General features: G+C 49.3%; 1 protein-coding gene and 1 long non-coding RNA gene across 15 annotated transcripts in view; one reads left to right on the top strand and one right to left on the bottom strand.

The window, feature by feature from the left end:
- Positions 1-20,261, top strand: part of ZNF536 (zinc finger protein 536) — a 430,505-nt gene that overhangs the window by 224,715 nt on the left and 185,529 nt on the right. The window lies entirely within an intron of this gene.
- Positions 1,720-4,305, bottom strand: LOC140625637 (uncharacterized). Its single transcript, XR_012024994.1, has 3 exons — positions 3,763-4,305; positions 2,160-2,885; positions 1,720-1,956 (listed from the first exon to the last, which is right to left on the bottom strand). It is a non-coding gene; the product is annotated as an uncharacterized lncRNA (long non-coding RNA).

The following is a 20,261-nucleotide window of genomic DNA, read 5'->3' as shown; positions in this document are numbered from 1 at the left end:
CTTCTGTAATAAAAAAAAAAGAAGAATCAGAAAAGCCGCCCCCCCTTCCCGGCGCATCTCGGGAAGGCCCCACGTACGTGCCGTCGCGCTCTTGGAGACCCTGCAGCGAGGGGCAAGGGGACGGTGGCAGTAAACCAGCAGAATGGCCACGTTCCCCGGCGTTCTGCGGAAAATGACACTTTCCCCCGTTCCCTGAAACAAATCTTGACTAACTTTGATAGTTCAGCAATTAGAACTTTGGCATACAATCTTTCTTCTTCAACTCCTATAATTAGTGGTCTCCAATTATATGAATCAATTTCAATTTCTATAAATCAGATGATTTAGAGAGAAGGCTGTTCAATTTCCTTTTCAACTGTATGGTTTCAGCAGCAATAAAACCCTCAGCTTAAAATATCAGGATGCAACTTGCTCCAGAAATATTACCCAGAGCGGTTAGGGCTCCTGCCAGGAGCCGCGGCACCTCCCAGGTAGCCGGTGTGGGTGGCACCCCTTCCCGCCGGCCGCGGCACCCGGACCGGGACCCGCACGGCGCTTCTGGATCCCTCCCCGGTCTGGGCGAGCGGGCCAGACCTGCCTGGCCTTCCAACAGCCCGCCCCCCCGCCCGGCGTGGCCCCGGGTAGCTCCATCGGGGTGGTGCTCCTCAGCCGGTCTCCTTTGTCCTTTATTCCTGCACTTGACAGCCTTGGTGGCCTGTGAGGGTTTCGCAGGACGGCTGGCCTGCCCTAAGCCTGGCTTCGAGGAGCCCTCCCTACATCTAGCTGCTTTTGGGTGGGGAGGGTGGGGGCTCTTCTTGAACAAATTCCTGATCGGTCTCTGGAATTCGGGGGTGTGTTTTCTTCTTCTCCCCGAGGCCTTTAGTGATGAGATGTGATCTCTGTCATTGCACAGGGAGGGAACGGGTCCTGTCGTTAATTTTAAAAATTTCAAAAAGGGAAAAAACCCATTGAGCTACTATTATTATTATTATTATTATTTTTAAATCTGAGAATCTCAACATTCTTCCCAGGGTGGGGTCACACGGACACATTCTTGCAGCATTTGCTCTCCCCAACCCCAGCCCCTTCTGAAAGCAAGAAAGTGGGGTGGGATAGAGGGCAGGGCCTGGGGTGTTGCTCCCGGATCCAGAGCTGAAGTTTCTGGTTCTGGTTCTGGTTCTGGTTTCCTCTGCTCCAGGCTGCAGATAGATGGACAGCCGCCCCCCACCCCCCAAGCTCTTCTCCCCTTGGAGGAGATAAGTGGCCAGGGCTGGCGTTTGCTGCTAATGTGGTTTTCAGCGAGATGTCTCCTTTTTTTTTTTTTTTTTTTTTTTTTTGTTGGAGATTGGCTTATGCTTTTATAGTACTCTTAAATTCAGCTTATGTTGAATTATTGTTGTTCTCTGTTTTATACATTCCTTCCAGCTCCCGCAGCATTAGAGCCTCATTAAGTGCTAGGGCTGCTAACCGAGGTTTCCTGACAGATAGATCACGGAACATCGGGCCGTGGCACAGTGGCCTCCCGACGGTGTCGCCCAGTGCGGCCCCCTCCCGGTGCTGCCACGGAGCACCTCCACCCTCCGCCTACCGCTCTCGTTTGGAACCTGGGGCCGTGGGGAAATGTGGCAGCAGGACCGGGTCTTGAACCTCAAAGAGGACGAGGCCCACGCCTCCTGGAATGGTGCTCAGTTACACGGGGAATTTTTTTTTTTAATAAATTTATTTTTTATTGGTGTTCAATTTGCCAACATACAGACTATCACCCAGTGCTCATCCCGTCAAGTGCCCCCCTCAGTGCTACACGGGGAATTTAAGACGAGACGCGGCAACGCGGAGGGACAGGCGGCCGTGGGACGTGATGTTCTGTAGCCAGGATGACCCAGGCCGCTAACCTCAAACCGTACGCGGAACATGATGTGGAGAGGCAGGATGAGAGAAGACACGAGCTGCAATCTCTGTTTCACCTTGAATGTGCACCTGTTAATCATATTTGAATGAATACGGTTAGGAAGGAGAACTGGGTTGCGGCCCTAGGAAGCTCGAAGAGTTAAAAATGGTCTTTTTCGTGCGTGTGCGCCTTTCTCTATTTCCCCAAGTCTTCTACGGCAAATGAGACGTGGGGCGGGGGGTTGTTGAAGAGGCTAAAGGAGGCTGGGGAAATCCGAATGGCCCCTGCGTACCTGGTTCCCGCTCGCGTCTCCCCGTCTCCTGCTCCGCGGGCTGCGTGCCGGGCCCAACGCGTGCCGCAGACCCTCCACCTGCGCTCAGGCCTTCGGATGCACCTCACGTGCATTTTCACGGAGTTCGGGGTTTGTGAGGCTCTCACTTGGCTCTGTGGTGCCTGGGAAACCAGCAAGGAAGACGCTGATTTGGGGAGGAGAAAAGCCATTGCTGATTTTTTTTTTTAGTTTATTTTTTTATATTAACCGAGTTGACCACTCTTAGACCGGCAGATAGTTCTGCTGCTGAGTTAATACAATCTTCACTTTCATCCGTTTTTGAGAAGCCCCAGAATGGGCTGGGCAGGCGGTGAGGGGCCCACTCCCATGACCAGGGAGACAAGACTGTTAGGTAAGTCGCCTTCAGTCGGGGCGAAAGAGACTCATAAGTGGTCAACATCGACGTTAGCATCTTCGTGTTTCCAGACCCTTTAGGTCCCCAGGGACTGAGTTCTGCGTGCAACGTCCCTAGATCTCCATCCTACAGGTGAGAAAACGGTGGTCACCTCCCTTCGCTGAACCCACAGCGGAGACGAACCCTGGGCCACTCGACTTCAAAAGTGCTCTCGTGTGGCATCCTTATAGGGTCACCACGGGGTCCCTGGCCATGTAGATAACGTTGCACACTTAAAGAACTCCTGCCCTGGCCAGCAGCGAGCATTTTCTTCCTTCTCCCACGTACCCTTCCTGGAAGCAGAAATAAGGCACTATTGTTATCCAAAGGCCACTCTCTCCTAAGTATGTCCTCAGGCTCCCCGAGTTGATGGTGTCTTTTGCTGTGGGACAATACCGGGAAATGTCAAGTATTCCGGATTGCCCACTGAAGAGTTGGGTTTTTTTTTTTGTTTGTTTGGTTTGTTTTTTTTTTTGTTTTTTTTTTTTTTGGTAGAAGGAGAAAAAAAGAGAGAGAGAGAGCTTTTAAATTTTAAATTGAAAAATTTGGATTTGGAAGAAAAAAAAATGAAATGTAAAAGTTGGTCATAATGAAGACTTTGTTTGCCAGGCGCCCCAGCCCAGTGACTAATGGGCCAGCTGCTTATGGGGCCGAGCCCTGGCCGGGGGTGCTAGCAGGGAGCAGAAGGAGCGGGCACTGGAGACGGGGGGCTCTGGGCAGGGGCCTGGGGTGGGGGGAGGCGGGTAAATATGCCAGATGCAATCAGAAGAGTGTTCAACTACGGCTTGAGCATCTACCAGGGCGGTTCAGGGAGCCTCAACGGATGCGGCAAGCGGTCACGATGCCCTTCTTCCTGAGGATAAATGGTCAGTCGTGTCCTGACCCGAGGGGCAGGGTGCTTTGTATAATCACCACTCCATAATCATTTTCCTCCCCATAAACCCCGCTAAAATGGCATCCAAGAGAAGCAACTTTCAGAAAGAATAGCACTCCGGGGGGATTGTTCCTTCCGTGGCAACCAGGTGAGCACGGCAGGCCGGAGCCCCTCCGTCTTCTCCTGATGAGGAGGTTTTTCTGCGTTAAGACTGTTCTTCCAAGTTCCCTGCCTGGGGCCTGCGAGCTGCGGCTGCCGAGGCCGGCGCCCCCCTCCTTATAGGGTCGATCCCGTACCTGGTAAGACGGTGCCAGTCCGCAGCTAAAAATAGCTTCCTTCTGTTGTGATGTCCCCAAACAAAGGGAAGGGACGCGCGAATCACGCCCGCCTCGTCCGTGTCTCCCGCCCTGGGCTTCCCCGCGCTCCGGGATCCGAGTCAAACCGTTTGCTTTCCCCCTCAGACGGCCTTTTCGTTGGAAAAAGGGCGGGGAGGGGGGTGTGGAAGGGACACAGAGTAATGTTGAGACCCCTGCCCTAGGAAAAAAATCTATTTTGAAATACCAGGTGCCGGAGAGCACGGGGTCAGCGTCCCAGGTGCCCGAGCCGGCCTGGCTCGGCGCGCGAGGCTCAGGTCAAAGGGCGCGGACTCCTGGCCCCGGGTCGGGTGGGGGAGCCCGGCATGTGTGTCTATATTTCATCCTTTTTCAGATGCGTGCTCTTCACCGGTACACGAGACATCGTTCTTTACCCAAGCCCGTCAGCCGTAGTTGTACTTTGCATCCCCTGACGGGTCCTGGGTTCTCCTTCTGACTTTGCTCCAGTTTATTGCCCTGGATTAAGCACCGGGACACGACGTTTTATTTCCCTTTGTGACGGGGTACCCTCCTTTTGCCTTCTCGCTGACTGGCTACAGGGACACAGGGGGTGGGCACGGAGTCTTGGTTGTATTTGGGGTGGGGGCGGGGGCGGGGGTGGGAAGGTTGGATCACGGAGGGGCGCAGAATGGTAATTAGACAGAAAGTACCCTCTGTGCCTTATCTGCATAAAGAAAGATAAAGCCCATGTAAATAATATGTGTGTTTCCCATAATGAATGTCCCCTTTCTCTCCATTTCTGCATGGTATTAGAAATCGCGTTTTTATTATATGAGGCATTGGACGCGCGCCAACAAGTTTTTCTTTTAACTTGATATTTTGGGCTCTGATCTTTGTTAGAACTACAATGGCATGTATCTCGTACAGTCAGAGGTCATTTCTATAGCTCCTTTCCCTTCCCATCATTTCTGGGGGAATGTTTGTTTTCAAAACAAAGAATTGGGTTAAAGCGTAGGTATCATATATCAGAACATATTTCAAGCCGAAATTAAGAACACTCAAACCTTCCTTTTAAAGGTCAGATATTATTTATTATTATTATAAAAACGATCTGTGATTTATGAATTTAACTTCTCATAAACCTCCTTTGTAACAGAATATGCAGTCAGAGGCTTAACATTACATTGTTTTCTTTTGACAACGTATCCACGAGACCACTGCAGCTGTTCCTTTACTCACAATAGCAGATTAATTAACACAATCATATGCTGTTGGCTCTTACTCAATGAGTGGGTCTGCAGCGGGATAGATAGGTAAATCCTTTAAATGCGGTGCAGATAAAGCATATACTATGGTAGTCCCATAACTAGCCAGCTCTGCTTCTGACTGGCCGGCCCTATCAGGACGGGGTCACGGACCGCAGCCGCCCTGAGCTTGGATTTCCAAGTCCGCCACACCTATCTCAACGCCATAACGCCCAGCATTTGCAAGACGTAAATATGTAAAAGCAGAAGACCTCTCAGAAATCAGCGGCTTCGGTTAAAATAGCAGTCAGTCTGCCGCCAGCATTTTGAGTCTGCAGTATTTTTTTTTAAAGTTCAATCATTGCTTTCCTTAAATATCTCCCTTGCTATTACTCACTTTTTTTTTTTTCTTTTTTGCCCTTTTTTTTTTTTTTTTTCTTTCTGCCCCTCCCTCTGCACAGACAGACAGTTCTGGGCAGGCCATCATGACTTTGGCTTTTTAAGTACTAAAAGATTTTTTTTTTTCTTCTGCATGTGTACTAATGAAAACGTGGGTAACGAAGCCTTCCCTCCCAGCCCGGGCACCAGCCGTGAGTATTTATTGGCAACTTTAGCTGACATTTTAGTGAACGTCAAACCTTTGTTAGAGAAAATGTAAGGCTTTGCTTTAGAGACAGGCATGCCCATGTTAAGAACGAGGTAAACCAGGCAGTGGGCTTAATAGAATTTCCCTCAGACTTCTTTTTTCCTAATGTCCATTACATATGCAACACTAATTTACTTTTTGTTGTTTTACTTAGCACAGAAATTGAAAATGTGACAAGCTTTGCTGGATTAAAAGGCTCATTTTATAGACACATAGACCAAGAGAAGGAAGGAAAACAAATCCATAATTTGGAACCTTTTAGAGCATCCAGGTGGTAGAAATTCAGACTCTCCCATCGGCAGTGGCGTTTGCGGTAGGCGTGAGCGTCCTTTGGAGCTGTCGCTGTCCCTTAGAAACGGCCCAGAGCGTGGCCACGTTTGGTCGTAGAAGTTGTGGATGCTGTAGAGACGGCAACACATCGTGATGCCAAGGTCTCTCAAGCTCCGCTCAGTGGCTGCTCCCCTGCCCTGGGTCCTGGCTCACAGGTCCCCGTAGGCCCCACGGGATCAGGCGGGAACGATGTGTTAAAGCATCTCAATTATAGGCCGAGCTCAGGGTGTCTGTGATTCTCCCCCTACCTGGGGAGTTTGCAACTCTTCCCGGACTCGCGGGGCAGCAGTTGCTGCACAGAAAGAAAGAGCTAGATGCCTTCCTTTCTCCTCATCTCTACCCCGTTCCCCTCTTTGGCCTTATTTATTTATTTATTTATTTTTGCTAAAACCAAAAACCCATTCTCAAAAAAAAAAAAAAATCCAGAACGCACGAACAATTAGTTGGACATAAAGACGTTATTTAGAAAAGGCGGCGTATTTGATGCTGACTTGAGAACAACGTTGGCTTGGGGATCTGCACAGACAGACAGAGGGCAGACAGGGATGACGGGTGGACCCCTGGGAGGAGCAGTTATGACTGGACCATTAAAGCTCAACGTCAGGGTCCCAACAAATGCACAGTCTGCTCTAGGAGCAGCTGTCGTCCCCAGGAGCACTGGACATCTTGCAAAGTCACAGTCCTGTTTCTCAGCCTTGGAAATTCATGGGGCCCTCCCTCTCTTTCCGCTCGGAATCTGAAGCCTCCTGGGTAAGGCGGGATGAATCTGCTTGTCCAGGACGTGACGATTGACCTTGTGGCTTTAAGGTGCAAGTAACGACGATGCTCCTGACCCATCCCACATACACTTGGAGCTCAGTGCCCAGGACTGCAGCGGCTCCGTCTGTCTCTCCATCCTCTTGTCCTTCTCTCCTTGCATCTAACCCAAGGCATAAAAGTGGGATCGATGGCACAGCCCAGAGTAACTTCCAGAGCCTTGTTTTCCTTTATGGAGCCTTTATTTTTCATTTTTTTTCTAGTTGTATTGAAAAATCACCGCCATACATCACTATATGTTTAAGACACACACAGCATGATGGTCTGACTTACCTGCACTGTGATCACAATAGGTTCAGCCAACACCCACCTGCTCATGTAGAGACAGCAAAAAGAAAATAAAAAAAAGGGGAAAGAAAAGTTCTCCTTGTGACGAGGACTCCGACGATGTACTGTCTTCCGAACCCTCCTTCCAGCTCACGGCCCCGTTGGCTGCGGTCACCATGCCGTACGTTGTAGCCCCAGTGCTCGTTTGTCCTATAACTGGAAGTCTGTGCCTTTTGAGCACCTTCATTCAATTCCTTGCCTCGCCCTCCACCTCTGGTAACTGCAAGTCTCATCTCTTTTCCTACGAGTCCGTTTTTGTTCCAGATTCCATGTATGAGTGACATCACACGGCGTTTGCCTTTCCCTGCCTGGCTTACCTCACCTAGCGTCATGCCCTCGCAGTCCATCCATGTTGTCACAGATGGCAGGCCTGTGTCTTTTCTATGGATAATATTCCAGGGTGCGTATGTGTATCACGTCCTCTTTATCCCTTCGTCCATGGATGGGCGTCCATGGGTCGTCCCGTGGGTCGTCTCCGTGTCTTGGCTGTTGTAAGTAATGCTGCCAAGAACATGGGGGTGCAGGTATCTTTTTGGGTTAGTGTTTTCATTGCATTTCGATATATTCCCAGAAGTGGGATTGCTGGATCATATGGGAGTTGTTTTGTTTTCGGGGATCCTTTGTACTCTTTTCCACAGCCACGTGATAGTTTGCATTCCCACCAACAGGGTCCTCATCTCTTGTCTTTGTGGTGACGGCCATTCTAACAGGTGTGTGGTGATGTCTCATTGGGGCTTTAATTTGCATTTCCCTGATGATTAGGGACGATGAGCACTTTTTCATGCACCTCTTGGCCTTTTGTATATCTTTTTTCTTTTATCTTTTTTCATATATCTTCTTTAGAGAAATGTCTGTTCAGGTTTTTTGCCCATTTTCAAATCAGGTTATTTGCCTTTTTTTTTTTTTTTTTTTTTTTGCCATTCCGTTGTAGGCGTTCTTTATATATTTTAGATATTAACCCCTTATCAGATATATGGTTTGTAAATATTTTTCCCCACCTTATAGGTTGTCTTTTTTACTTTGTTGGTGGTTTCTTGTGCTGTGCAGAAGCTTTCTACTTTACATAGTCCCACTTGTTTATTTTTGATTTTGTTGCTTATGCTTTAGGTGTCTGTCCAGAAAATCGTGACCAAGACCCATGGCAAGGAGCTTTATTGCTGTGCTTTCGTCTAGGGCTTTCATGGTTTCGGGTCTCACATTTAAGTCTCTCATCCATTTTCAGTTAATTTTTGTGAGTGGAATAAGATAGGGTCCAGTTTCAGTCTTTTACATGTGAATATCCAATTATCCCAGCCCCATTTATTGAACAGACCGTCTTTTGTCCATTGAGTATTCTTGGCTCCCTTGTCGGATATGAGTTGACCGTATATGCTTGGTTTTACTTCTGGGCTGTGCAGAGCCCTTTCGAGGGTCTTCTTTAAGGGCTCAGAGATGCCTCTAATGTACCACTAAACCACATGGGCATGGATTTCGTGGATGTTTCCTGTGATTACACATTATGGCCAAAAACTGTTCAGCAGGTGACTGTGAGCTAGGCCACGAGCCAGAAGGCTTTGGTCCTGGCTCAGCTCTTTTTTGTAGCATCGAGGCACTGAGTAAGCCACGTAAACTCTTTCACTTCCTGTATTATATTACTGGATTGGGTTCACTATGTGTGTGTTTCTTCATAGAAAGATATGGGGAAACAAGATCTTGGCTACGAAGCGTAGGTAATGCTGTGTGAGATGCCAAGTGAAGATATCCTGGCAGTTCAGAGAAGGTGATGGGCTCCAGGAGGAGGAGGAAGTTGTGTCTGCTTGCTGTGCCCCATGCCTGGAGTGGTATCTGCTACTTAGCATTCAATAAACATTTGTTGGACAAATGAATAAACAGACCATTGTAGGATCCTGTGCTGTACTAGACAAGGAGAACACAGGGAGGGTTCTGGAAGGAAACTGAGCTCATCTCTGAACGAGCAAGTGGGCACACTGCTGTATCCAGTGGAGAGAAAGACAGTTGTCTGTAGAAGCGTATCCCATATCCCCGGGTGCAGAGACGTAATGTGCAAATACGTTCTTTCACCAGCAGGGCAGAAGGGACCTACCCAAGGTTGCACATTCAAAAGGGAACTGGGGACATGGTTTCTTGACAGCCTAGGGTGCTTTACATAGTGGGGGGGGGGGTGTCTCGGATTGAAGAGAATCCTCTAGGCTCCCAGGGCTAGTGAGGCTGAGACGCCCTGGCGAGGCGGCGGGCTGGGTCATGGCGCAGCAGGAAGGGCGTGTGCTCACGGAAGCAAGACCTGGAGCTCCAGATGGAGGAGACTCCGGTGGAGGCAGGGCAGGGAGGCCAGCCCGTTAACGACGATGGTTTCAGCAATGGGCAGTGTGCTGTGCCTTTGTAAGGCCAGGCGAAAGCCTCAGGACCCAGCTGCAGTAATAATCTTGTCCCCTGACTGTACTGACATTTCCCACAATGACGCAAGATGCAGTGACTGGCGCGTAGTCGGGATTCAATAAATACTTGTCGGGTGAACTTACTGAAGGAAGGACTGTGCCCCTTCAGGAAGCTTCTGGAGGATCTAGTCTCCAGGTGTAAAGAGAACCTGAGCCTTGGGTTGACCTTCCTGCTGTTTCCCTTGCCCCTTTCCCCACAGCCAGCACTCACGCAGAGGGCTCTGGGCTATTCTGGAAATACCTCAGTATTTACACCCTCCATTTCCTTTCCGTGGAATGTCTTCTCCCCTCTTAACTTGTCAAGCATCCACTTATCTTTTAAGGCTTGGCTGAATGGCCACCTCTTCCAGGAAGCTCTCCCTCATTGCCCTCCTCCCCACCAGCCTACACGGTCACTCCTGGGGATGCCACGGGCCTTCGCAACCATCTTTTTAAGGCCCTTAGTGTTTCCTTCTTGGGGCGGGCAGAGGAGGCATCTAATGATCCATATACTTGCTTGTCCTGTTCCACAACAGTGGTCCGGGCGGAGAGCTGGAGGTTGATTAGCACCAGCATGGGGAGCTGCGAAAATTTGTTGATTGAATGAACAAACCCCTCATTGCATTGCTCTTAAAACTGCAGATGGGAGAAGGCAGCGGAGGCAGTTAGTGGGTAGCTAATGACATTTGGGAGGCAGAACAGTAAAGATGGGGGCTCAGAGGGCACAGCTCTGGGCCTTTTGAGTGCACCAGCTGCTCAAGGTCACTGTGGATACGTGTGACAGTGACTGTCTGATGCTGGCCCCAGAGCAGGTGCTTTCCTTATGGTGAGCTGATCACCGGAGGTGGGGGGTGTCCTGGGTTCTGCATGACGCTGGTGTAGCCTCCTTCTGTGTTGGGGTGAGAGTGAGCAGGTTCTGCCCCGAAGCGCACGTCCTCAGTCCCAGAGCAGAGCGCCAGGAGTCCTCTGGGGGAGCTTGGCTCAGAGGCTCGAATGGCCTTTCCAAGGCAGAGGATTAGTGGTCAAGTAGGTAGACATCGTGGCAGGCGATCCCCGCTTCCCCCTCCCTGTCCTTGAACGCCAGAGAAGAGGCATCCGCAGGTGCAGACACACGCACCCCGAGAGACACTGGCAGCCACAATGCCCGTCCGTTGTGGGTGTGCCCCCGAGTGTGTGCCTTTAAGAGGCGCAGTGAATGGCTTGAGTCATCGATGATGCTCTTGAATGGCAAATTGGTCAGAGTTGCACAATGGTAATGATCACTCTGCCCGTGACCTTTCTAGTGCATTTACATTTTATCACAACATGCATAAGCCACCCATAGGCTTCCCATTGGCCAGGTCATTGCTTATGCACAATACCCCAGCATGCGGGGGGACGCATCCCGCGTGGAGCAGAGAGGGGCAGCCTCCGACACATCCCGCGCTCCATTGTTGCCCGGTAATCTTTATCACCAAAGGAGACTTTTGACTCCAGCCCACGTTTCCTTCCCTTTTTCACAGTGAAGGCACTCAAATGGGACTTGGCCTCCCTCATTTTCATAGCACCCCCAGAGGAAGCCCTAGACTCAGCCCTGCCCCTTGCCCTGCCTCCCTCTGCCCTGCGTGGGGCTAGGAGGCAAAAGGATGCTCCGGGAGAGGCCACAGGCCTCCGACGTAGGTGCGGCTGTCGCATTCTGAGACGGTGCTTTCCAGAGGAGCCTGCTTCAAGCGGCGTCCGTGAGAGCGCCTGAGTGTGGGATTGCGGTTGTGCGTGTGAGCACCGGGCGTGTGCACGCGCGTGCATTCCCGTGCTTGTGCAGACACTCAACGTGGAAGCTCTAAGCCGGGACCAGATTCTCTGGACGACCCCGGCAGCCCCACTCGCTGGGTTCCGGCCGTGTCTGTCGCCCCCCAGTTGTCCGACGGGTGTCCGGGGCCTGTGCGGGCGCGAGAGGCGCGGGGCCGCTGCGCGTTCCAGCCGCTCGGAGCGGTTGGGCTGAGCTGTCGTTGCTGCTTTCGTTGGCGCCTTTAGGTTACGGTGCCAAGAACAAAAATAAGCCTGGCTATTTTTCCCTCATATTCGGTACTTCTTTTTCTTCTTCTTCTTTTTTTCTCCATCGCCATTGAAATAGAATTCTAATTTTTACTTAAAATGTGTAATCTTAATAAATTGCTACATTATTGCGTGATGCTTGATGTATTTAAAGACCACCTCTTTTTCCAGAAAAGCTCATCTCCAATAATATAATCACAATCAATAGAAAAACATGTTTCTATATACAGTATCTGCTCTTTTTTCCGAGGGCCTATCTCTCCAGATAAAAGAGGCTTATCTCTCTATATGCGTATGTATATATGTGCACACTGTTACAATGCCGTAATATTTTAATCGTATAACTTTGTATTTCATCTCCAAACATCCAGGTCTTAGACTTTACATCAAACTTACTTGTACGTGCACGTTTTAAGAGAGTTTTACGTGATTGCCTTATTTTTGCAAAGTGCTCTTGGCCTCGGAGAATGCACATCCAGCAGGGCTTCGGGAGAGATCCTTGCTCAGGGGCTGCAGGGGGCAGGGGTGGGGGGAAGGTGGTGGGTGAGGGAGCACGTGGTGAGGGGCCCTCCCGTGACTGACCTCAGAGGTGCCTGCGGACCCGCTCACGCGGGTCTTCAACATCCAGAGCCAAGATGGGCCTCCCTCCAGAAGTACTTCCAAGCCCATCTTTTGGGACCAGCTGTTTTTAACCCAAGAGGCTAACGTGAGGGACTAACTCTTTGGCTCCCCCCAGATTTCATTTTTTAATCTCATCCCCAGTGCGGTGGTACTCAAGGTGGGGGCTCTGAGGAGGTAATGAGGTCACAAGAGTGGTGCCCCCATAAGCAGTTAGGGAGCTACCTGGCTCCTTTCCCACCCTGGGAGGACCCAGGGAGAAGTCTGCAAGCCAGGAGGTGCGTCCTCACCAAGCTGCACCATGCGGCACCCTGATCTTGGACTTCCAGCAGGCCGACGAAGGTGGAAATGAATTTTTTGTTCTTGATAAGCCACCCAGGTTATGGGATTTTGTTATAGCAGCCCCAGCTAAGACAGCTGATATTTTTTCCAAAGTGTTTTTCAGATTATTTTAAATTATTATTATTTTAAGTCATTTTCCTCGGAGCAGATGTTTTCTTGGGGTGGGATCAAATTCCCGTTAGTGTGGCTTGGTAATGCCCGGGGCTACTCCTGGGCCAAGGCTCAGAGAGATGGGGATGGATGGGCCACAAAGGCAAGGACCTTGGGTTCTTATCCCAGTGGTACCACCACCTTGCCGTGGGACCTTTTGACTCTCAGACCCTCAGTCTTTCCACCTGTGGAATGGGAGCGTGCCAGGCTGTTCTCTGAACTCCTCTCTGGCTCTGTGTTTATTGACCCTCCTCTTGGTGCTCTTGGGATGTAATCAATTTGCGTGACTGAAGGTCTGGCCCTGTCGTGCAGAAGTTTAGCCTCTCACCCTGAGTATTGAGCCTTAGACCCCAAATATGGGTATCGGGGAGGATTATGTTCACTTTGAAAAAGTTCCCACCCACCCCCATGCCTTACTGAAGGGATTAACCATTCTGTGCCAGTAGCAACAACAGCCACTACTCACATTTACTAAGAACGTTAACAGTTGCCAGATATGGTGCTAAACCCTATGGGTGTTTCATCTCGTGTGCTCCACAAAACATCCCTAAATGGTAAGCATGACTGTTGTCATTCCCAGTTTATCGAGAAGAAAGCAGAGGCTTTGAGAGGTGAGGAGCTTAAGGTCATTTGCTTGCAAATGGCAGATGCTCGATTCCACCCAGGATGGTCTGACGTCACAGCTCAGACCCTTAACCACCACACACACACTTTGTGGATATTCTTAGACTTTGCTCCCAGATCCCTGCACATCAGAAACCCGATTTCCTGCGTTTGTTGGCACGGTGGTTCCATTTCACCTCTTTATGTGCTGTCTCCCCTGTCCCATTTGAACCCTTCGCGTGGGCCTGGACGCTGTCTTCTCCATCAACTGGGCAGCCGGGAGCTCGTTTTATGAAACTGAAGTGTTGTTCAGAGACCCTGCTTTTTTTTGTTTGTTTGTTTGTTTTTCCTTTCGATGGAGACCCTGCTTCTTAAACACCAAGTCAATACTAAGAGAAACCCACCCCTGAAATGTTCACATAAGTGGGAGAATAAAATTTGATTCGTGATCATTCTGTATCTTGTACAGAACCTCTGAGGATCACACCAGAGCTTGAGCTTGCGACGCATCTCATTTGGTTTCAGGTGCTCAGGGGGCTCACCTGCACATGGGCTCTCAGGGATGTGGGGCCAGGGGCGACACCTGAGCCTGCTGAGGATTTTGGCAGAGGAAAAAGGTGGGGGAAGGCAAAACCTGAAAGGATGGAATCTGCTGAGCAACATAGACAATAATATCACAGCACATGGACCAAGGCGACAAATCCGGGTCTTTGCCTGAAGGACCCGCCTGGCCAAGGGCCTTGGAAATTGTATATACTCCAGGGAGGATGGAGCCACTTTCCTTGAGCGGTGGGAAACTAAGTGAAAATGTGGCTGCAGGGTGAATTGCCCGTCCTGAATCTGACAGGTCTGTCTTCTGGACTAAGTTGCACGCCCAGTTTCTGCCTGTGGGTCTGTGTCCCACGGGAAAGGGCACGGCTGACCATGGGTGCAGGCGACAAGGGTTCTCTTGAGCTGGCTGGCACCCGGGAGAGTAGATACACTTACCCTCAGGTGGCAGGTGAGCAGCTGACACTATTTCTTATGTTCGACCCCGGGAAGTAGTGACGAGTCCGACAGACCAGACTGGACAGCCAGGCTAAGGCCACTGCAGGGAGAGAGAGCGCAAACTTGGCCCATCCTCTCTGGGGAACAGCCAGGAGATTTCATGGGAGAGACTCTTCCTCACGCTGTGGTTAGCAGATAGGGATCCAGGTATTCTCAACATATTTTATTTTCTTAGGAAGGACAAAGAATCTGAGCTGGCTTTACAGTCCCTCCAGCAAATGGGTGTAGGCTGGACAGCAGTGTTCTATCTCTGTTGGCATCACCCAGCAAGACAGTAGGAGACCCCGGGATGAAATCCCCAAGGCCAGTGAATGAGTTTAGGACCGCTGTGCACTCTTTCTTCTTTTTTTTTTAAAATTTGGACTTTAGCTCATTCTTTAGGCCAAAATAAATCCCAGATGTGGCAAGTAGTTAAGTGCAAAACAGACAAACAGAAACACATAAAGACCTAGGAGAAAACATAAGTATTTTTATATAATCGTAGAGAGGAGAAGCCTTTGCTAGCCATAACCAGACCCAGAAACCGTTAAGAGTAAAGGTTGGCAGTTTCTGCTACTTCTTCACTTAGCATAGCGCTTGCTATTCGATAGGTATTTTTCTCATGAATTAGACTGCATAAAAATTAAATACTTCTTTTTTAAAAATTTTATTTATTTATTCATGAGAGACACACAGAGAGAGAGAGAGAGAGAGAGGGCAGAGACACAGGCAGAGGGAGAAGCAGGCTCCATGCAGGGAGCCCGATGTGGGACTTGATCCCGGGTCTCCAGGATCACGCTCCGGGCTGAAGGCAGGTGCTCAACCGCTGAGCCACCCGGGCTGTATTTAAAAATTAAATACTTCTAAACAACAACACACACACACACATGCAAGTGGGGACACACACACCCATACATTTCAGACTCAAACATAAACTGCAAAAGACCATATGGGGGAAAAATATATTTGCTACCTCTACGTGAGGCAAAGGGTTAATGTTCCTGGTACCAAGAAAAAAAGCTCTTGGAAATCAATAAGAAAAAGACAAATCCTCCAATAGAAACAGGGTCCAAGGACGTGGGCAGGTAATTCAGAGAAGAAGAAATACAAATGGTCAATAATCAAAGCACTGTAAAGGAAATCTTTGCAGCCATTAAATGCATGAGGCTGACCTGTATTTACTGACTTGGAAAGATGCCCATGACATATTGTTGAATGAAAAAAGTGGGCTACAAAACAGCAGGTAGAGTATGATTCCATTTATGGAAAATTATGAGAGTATCTTAATCCCCATCCTTTGTGCAAACAATAGAAACGTTCTCCAACTTGGCTCTAGCAAAAAGGAGAATCTGAGGGATACAAGAGCTCCTCATCGAATCCTGCCACTTGCCAGGCCAGTGAGGGGTGGCTTCACCTGTGGATGGCTGTGAGTGTCCCTGGGAAGCAAGACCACTTACTTCCCCATCCCCTGCTCCCTGGGCCAAAAGTTTCCCGCATTGCTTGTCTCTCTAGAGTTTTTGGCTTCTCTTTCTCTCTCTGCAGGCCAATTGGGCAGTAAGATGGAGGATAATTTTTATTCATTTAAAAAATATATTTTTGTATTGTTGGGATTCTTTTATATATAATTAGAGCATACTACTTTTAAATTGAAGAAAAAAAACTATTATTTTCAGATAGAGAGAGAGAAGAAAATCCAGTGATGAAGTTTGACTGGTAAAGAGTTAATATCCTCAGTAAAGAGGAAATGCCCACAAATCAATAAGAAAGATAATACCCCAACCAAGGGGGAAAAAGTGCCTACCTATAAGGCCTTATTTAGTGACTGTGTATCAGGAACTGAATGAAACATCCTGTATGTGTCACCTCTTCCACAGCTTAATAAGATGCTGTTTCTTCTCTTCTCGCCTTCCTTCCTGCCAGTGAATGTCCCCTGAATATCTCCTTTCCACCGGGTACGTTCTGGGGTCCACAGATACGATATTGCCCTCATGGCACTTACATTTCTATTTTCTCCACTTTGCTGCTAAGGAAGCTGGGGTTTGAAGAAGCTCTCACCAGTACACCTGTTTCTAATGAGCATGTTACAGGATCCTCAGAATATGAGCATAGGATTCCCAGAGGGAGAAAAACAAATGGCCAATAAACATATGGAAATATTTTCCCCCGATTAGCAGTCAAAGAAAACAGTTAAAAATAGTTTGGGTTTATTTATTTATGTATTTGCTTCTCAGGCTGCCAAAGATTTGTATAAGATTGATAACAATGTGTATTGTCTATAGGGTCGGGAGAAATCAGACACTCTCTTAGTCTGCCAGTAGGTGTTTATATTTATGCAAAGTTTTTAGAGGATAATTTGGCAAACACGTCAAAGCCCCCAAATAAATGTCTACCCATTGCCTTAGCAATTCTTTTATGAAACTATTCGTATGTATGTGTATACGTATGTGTGTATCAGATAATCAAAGATGTTTGACCAAAGATACTCGTTGCAGCCTAGTTTATTGCAGCAAAATTTTGGAAACAATTTAAATGTACTTCAAAAAGGAATTGGTTACAGAAACTGTGATTTCCTCACTATGGAATCCTGGCAGTATGGAAAATGATAGTGTAGGTTTGTATTTTTGACATACAAAGATATTCACAGTATATTATGAAGTGACAAAAGCAGATTACAAACCCCGTTTGCATAATATGATCCCCTTTTTTGGTAAAAATGAAAATGTATCTAGCTATGCATTTTTTTTTCATAGAAAAATTTGAAAGGATATAAAGCGAAATGTTAAGAATGATCATCTCGGGATAGAAGAATTAAGGCTGCTCTCTTCCTTCCTTACATATCATCTTTTTGCAATCATCACGTACCAGTTTCACGATGAGGTAAAACCAAACACAAAGCAAGGAGGCTATTTCCGTTGTGGAGAAAGGCGCCAAAACAAAGCCCGGTGGGGGTGGATGCTGCGCCGGGCCAGCTTTGCAGACCAGCCCCAAAGGGAAGGCACCACCGCTGCCCGTGTGGCTTACGGAGCCGGGCCTTGCCCATCGCAAGCTCTGGCACCCATTTCCCCAGACCGGACGCCTTACAGGGCAGATCATTACCCAGTCGGAGGCCTTCCCTCAGGTCTGCACAGCTGGGGTCTGAGAAGTCTGCTGCAGGACCCAAAATGAGCGTGGAGTGAGGACGACCACCGTGGAAGCAATAGTGGAGCCAGGGTGGAAGCGTCACTGCACTGAGAAGGATTGGCTGCCTGTGCCCTCCGCTCGTTTCTCGCTGAGGAGGTGTGTGTTTCAGGAATCGTTATGAAAGGAGACAGGCATCCTGTGAGGGGAGCTGGGGACAACCTCAGGGACAGTGGGAGGGACGGGCTCCAAGCACTCAACCTCGCCCGATGCTGAAGGGCACTGGCTTCAGCGTCCCTGCACCATGCTTCTCCTCTGCTTGCAGGACGAACAGCATCTTAGAAAACACAAACATGAAACAAAACAGAAAAGCAAAAGTCAAGAAAATTAAAAGAAAAAAAAAACAGAAGATACAAATGAGAGACGACAATAATGGGACGCCTGGATGGCTCAGTGGTTGAGCACCTCCTTTCGGCTCAGGCGTGACCCCGGGATCCTGGAATCGAGTCCCACATCGGGCTCCCCGCAGGGAGCCTGCTTCTCCCTCTGCCTGTGTCTCTGCGTCTCTCTGTGTGTCTCTCATGAATAAATAATCTTAAAAAAAAAAAAAAGATACTTTGGGAAAAAAAAAGATGACAATATTGAGAATGAGCTAAAAGTCAAAGTAGGGAAAATTGAGAAAGGTAAGATGAAATCGGGTAAGATGAAAAGTAACAGGATTTGAAATCACCAGCTAGCGATAGCGAGACAATGAAACACAATTAACCTGTTTTAAAAATGAAATACCCAGCTAGAACCGAGAGGGCCGGGAGCTACAGGTTTAAAAAAGAGAACACCCCACAGAGGTAAAGTTTGGAAGCGTTGAGGACAGTGACGACGGGCTTAGGAAACCATACTTAAAAGGTGCCGCGAAGAGGAACACGAGACGACAAGAAGGTTGAAAGACTAACAGAAGGTAATCAAAGGAAGAACAACCAAAGAACCAGAAGTCAGAGGAAGCCCAGATGTTACCAAACAGGATCATTGAAGGCTAAAGTATAAGGACTGTTTCACCTACAAGGTGAGAATAACAGTGACAAACAGGCAGGTGGACCAAGTTTTTATTTATTTATTTATTTATTTATTTATTTATTTATTTATTTATTTATTTATTTTTTGGACCAAGTTTTTAAATGCAGTCATCTGCGCTCTGGTCCCAGAATTGCCAGGATTTTGTTTTTTTTGTTTTTTTTTTGTTTTTTGTTTTCCCCCTTTGTAGCTGTCGTCATGACATTAGTTGTCTGGGTAGTTGTTTGATTTATGTCTTTCCTCCCCCCCGTGAGACTTCAAGACCCCATGAGGGCAGGAGCCTCGTCTATTTTGCTTTCTAGCTCATTCCTGGCACCTTTCGACTGATCGGTGGTACACTAGGAAAAATAAAAGGATGACAATATTGAGAATGAGCTAAAAGTTGACTGAATGAGGGAGTGAAGCATCTCTGACTGCGGTGAAGAGAGGCTGTGGCATGGTGCCCGACGGTCTGGACAGGGAAGGGACCGGCCATCAGCTCCCCACTGCTAATCGAACCCTCCCAGGCCTGCAGACCTAGCCGAGCCCCAGAGGTGGCTGGGGACCCCGAGGCCCTTGCTCGCCGTTCAGTGACCACCCGAGTTGGTGAGAGGTGTTCCACGTGGTCCTCAGTTTCCAAAAGTTTGTGGTGAGAAGGGGCCCTGGAGGCAGAAGAGGCAATCCAGGCATGAGGCGGCACCCTGTGGCTACCGAAACTAAGCCCGGTGGGGGTGGATGCTGCGCCGGGCCAGCTTTGCAGACCAGCCCCAAAGGGAAGGCACCACCGCTGCCCGTGTGGCTTACGGAGCCGGGCCTTGCCCATCGCAAGCTCTGGCACCCATTTCCCCAGACCGGACGCCTTACAGGGCAGATCATTACCCAGTCGGAGGCCTTCCCTCAGGTCTGCACAGCTGGGGTCTGAGAAGTCTGCTGCAGGACCCAAAATGAGCACGGAATGAGGACGACCACCGTGGAAGCAATAGTGGAGCCAGGGTGGAAGCGTCACTGCGCTGAGAAGGATTGGCTGCCTGTGCCCTCCGACCCATGGGAGGCCCGGGAAAGAGGAGAAGTTTCCAGAAGGGAGGCCCATCCATGAGGAGGGAGGCTGGAGCGGTGGCTCTGAGGATGGCCTTTCTTCCATCTCTCTTTTTACCTTGTATGTTGGGAATCCCACTGCCTAGGATGTGCCTAGGAGCCGGGAGAGGCACGGGGACCCTATTCTGCGGAGGAGAAGATGGAGCTCTCCCCTACGTTTGCCCAAGGAAGCTTAGTTAGGTGGCCCGACACGGTGGAGGGGCAACGGGGGTGAGGCCCACTTGGTGTAGTTACACAGGACGGGAGGCCGTGTGAGGTGCCAAGGTGCCGGGGCCAGGGGCTCAAGGGGACACTGGCTCCGTCTACGTGTGGTCGGTGACCAAGACCAGCAGCCCCGGCTTTGAAAGGATAAAACCCCTCGCTGAGAGAGAGAAGGGGGGGACGAGGCTAGCTCTGAGAATCCGCTCCAGTTGTGTAGACGCCATCAGAACCCCCCCCCCCGCCTCCGCAAACAAGATGCAACTGCAGCCCTTCGTCGGGGACTGAACCTGTGGGTGTGGGCGTGGGTGCTGTGATCCCTAATGACTGGATTCATGGTCCTTCCCAAGTTCCGGGGCCCAGAACCCTGGGAGACGCGTGGCTGGCCTGGACGGCGACCCGCCATCGGACGCTTGGCTGGGGGCAGAAGCCCAAACCGGTGGCGAACTGTCGAGCGGCTGACTTCCTCCCTCC

The sequence above is a fragment of the Canis lupus genome, chromosome 1, assembly GCF_048164855.1.
Source record: "Canis lupus baileyi chromosome 1, mCanLup2.hap1, whole genome shotgun sequence".
Classification (NCBI taxonomy): Eukaryota; Metazoa; Chordata; class Mammalia; order Carnivora; family Canidae; genus Canis; species Canis lupus.
Note: the sequence above shows the minus strand (reverse complement) of the source record. Positions and strands in the feature narration are given on the sequence as shown.